Source organism: Podarcis muralis, chromosome 15 (assembly GCF_964188315.1).
Source record: "Podarcis muralis chromosome 15, rPodMur119.hap1.1, whole genome shotgun sequence".
Taxonomy (NCBI): Eukaryota; Metazoa; Chordata; class Lepidosauria; order Squamata; family Lacertidae; genus Podarcis; species Podarcis muralis.
Genome location: NC_135669.1, coordinates 3,638,391 through 3,641,866, shown reverse-complemented (window position 1 = coordinate 3,641,866; position 3,476 = coordinate 3,638,391).

Genomic DNA, 3,476 nt, shown 5'->3' with positions numbered 1-3,476 from the left:
CCTGTGTGTGGATCCTTAAAGCCTGTCATTTATGAGTCACATTTGGCCTGGCACCTATGGGAAAAGGTTATATATAAACAAAAGGATGTTCCCAAAGTTCACCTGGGTGCATGATCAGCACGCAACCAGTGGCAATTACCACCAGCTTTGCTATACTGTGCTACTGCACATAGAACATTCATTGCATTTCTTTGGTCTTGGAAGGAATACACACATTCTTTAAAGTACAAAACAATAACACCAAGAACAAGATGTTCTGAAATGGCCGTGGACAGCGGCTGGAAGGAGGCGTCGCCTGCTCAACTTCCCCAGGCTCACTTTTTGAGGCCTGCATAATGAGAACATCTGGAGGGTCACTGGTTCCTGGCCCCCTGATCTGAGAACTTCATCAGTTACCATAACCTTTTTTTTAAAAAAAAAAAAGAAAGCATATTGTTTTAATGTGTTTTGCCCTTTATTGTCAACTACCTGTTAACTGACGGGACGCGGGTGGTGCTGTGGTCTGAAGCACAGAGCCTAGGGCTTGCTGATCAGAAGGTCGGTGGTTTGAATCCCTGCAACCGGGTGAGCTCCCGTTTGGTCCCTGCTCCTGCCAACCTAGCAGTTCGAAAGGACGTCAAAGTGCAAGTAGATAAATAGGTCTCTGGCGGGAAGGTAAACGGCGTTTCCGTGCACTGCTCTGGTTCGCCAGACGCAGCTTAGTCATGCTGGCCACATGACCTGGCCAGTAAAGCGAGATGAGCGCCGCAACCCCAGAGTCAGTCACGACTGGACCTAATGGTCAGGGGTCCTTTTCCTTTTCCTGTTAACTGAGGCCTGTTGCTGGGCAGAAAGGCAGCATACAAATACCTTAATGGCATATGGTTGGATTCAGACTTACCCTTCCACAAAACAGAAGGGATCCATCCATTCACGGAAGGGACTAAAATCCAATGGAGGCTTTTACAAGAGGAGTAGAGTTTTCTGCAGCCCCCATCACTACCTCCCACACTGCTCCAGAGTGTCTGAAACAGACTAGAGCAGGGATGGGGGATCCAAAGGGTCACATTCCCTCATGGACAACCTTCTGAACCACCCTGAGATCTGCAGATGAAAGGTGGTATACAAATTTAATAAATAAAATAATAATTATTATTATGGGGGCCACATGCCAGTGGTGGATGGGGCCCAAGGCAATAGTGGATGGAGTGGATGTGACCACTATCTTTGTATAATAGGCTATATCCTACTACGTGCACAACCCTCTCCTCATCCTCTGCCCCAACATGTGAGATGAATTACCACAGTCCAAGCAGACATTCCAGTCACATTTGAGGAGGGTACAGATTAGGGGCACTGAAGGGGGTGGCCTAGGGAGAGGTTTGATGACTGGAGGGCCAAATTTGACTCCTGCTCTAAAGCATATTTTGTGAGTTGCAGAGGGGGGCAAAAATTGCTTCCTCTCCTTTCTGTGACTGGAGCACCTTGTGAGTGAGTTCTGGAATTCTAGATTCAGGCTCCGTTAAATAAAATCCACACCAGGTATTTATTGCTGCTTTTCCTTGGTTGGGAAGCTGTGAGCTGTATGTCCTTCCTCTAAGGAGGTTGGGGTGGTGCGTCTAGTTCTTCTGTCCCCATGTTTCATCCTCAGAACAACCCAATGAAGTAGCTTGGGCTGAGACATATAAGATCACCCAATGAGCTTCATCAGTGAAGCTCCCGGCTGCATATGTCAAAACCATCTTGAATGCCCTGTAATCAAGAAAATGCTTGTGAACACGGAATGTTCTTAAGCAGGTTCATTCCAGAAACAAACAACCAAGAGGCTAGGTTAAATAAACACATTACAAATATGATCAGCCTGGTGGCAAATTGCTTTACAAAACTGAATGACACAATTGTAAAGTATGATTCTTAAAGGCTTTTTAAAATGTGACCGCATTGAACACAAGAGAAACTACTGTATAATAGATTTGTCTGACTTTTTAAAAAACAGCCATCAGTCAGTGCCTTACAAAAGTCTCTCTATGCATGCACAGGGCAGAGCCACATAACCACTCCTAGCCCTAAAGCCCCACCATAGCAGAATAATTATAATAAATAATAAAATTGTATTTATACCCCGCCCTTCCCGGTTCAGAAAACTGGGCTCAGGGTGGCTAACAACAAATTTAAAACACTTAGTTGATGCAACAAAAAAACAGCATAAAATACAGTATAAAATGTGAATAACAATAAATTCAGAATTAAAAAATCAATTTAGGGGGGAAATCCATCCAATAAACATTAGATGATCACCAGGGCTAGCTGGCTAAATTAGCCCTACTTGGGCCAGCGAGGAGACTAGGAGAGAATTAGCTGTGGGATACCAGAGCGGGTAATCTTCATAAAAAGGGGAGAGGGAGGGAAGTAAGGGGAATAAAAGATCAGGCTAAGTTCAAACTGAAAGCCAGGCAGAATAGCTCTGTCTTACAGGGCCAGCAGAAGGAAGTTAAATCCTGCAGGGGCCTGGTCTCATGGGACAGAGCATTCCACCAGGTCGGAGCCCTGGCCCTGGTGGAGGATAATGTGACTTCCTTAGGGCCCGGGACCTCTAAGCTATGATTATTCATGGACCTTAAGGTCCTCTGTGGGGCAGACCAGGAGAGGCGGTCCCGTAAATACGAATGAACATGATAGGTTCCACTGACCCTTGCATTGTTCCAGTCCAAAGCCATTTATAGCAGGGCTGGGGAGCCTATGGCTCTCCAAATGTTGCTTGACTACAGCTCTCACCATCCCTGGCGCCAGCTGTGGCTTGTCGGAGTTGAAGCCCAAGAGCACCATGGGAACTCCAGGTTCTTTAGTCCTGCAGTGGCACATTGCAGAAGATCATTGGTGTTGGGCAAGCTGTCCTTTTAAGGAACTTTGTCCACCATTACTGCTCATCATCTCACTGGCAAACCTCTCACAAGCTTCTGAGGAACTTGCAAGAACGCAGATGGAAAACCACATTGAAGGTCAAAGGCAAGAATTCTGAATTGCATGCAGAAATGTATAGATAGCTAAGCTGAGAACCTAGTATGAGAAAGGATTCTTTAAATGGAGTGATAGAGGAAATGGCAATAGAAGATTTGCTTTAGGACGATAAATAAATGAAGAGAGTGTGTGAAAAAGATATGTTTGTCTTTTTCAATGATACACCAAATGCTCCACTTAAGACACCCCATTTGAAGGTAGATTCCCCCCACCCCCCACCGCCTCTCTTCCTGGCATATTCTTTGTTCTCTTCACTTTCATTATCACTGTGGTTTCCTTATCTGTGTCTTCAGCCATTAAAGAAAGCTCTACTTGTCATACTTGATCAAAGTATGACAGCAACCCTCTCAACAAACCCAAGCTCCAAGATTAAAAGTTCCCCTGCAAGATTTTAAATCCTGAAGTGAATTCAGAGGCATTGGTGAAACTAAGCTTCTAGATGGCTCAAATGCACAAGCCCTGCCAACCTGACCTTTGCT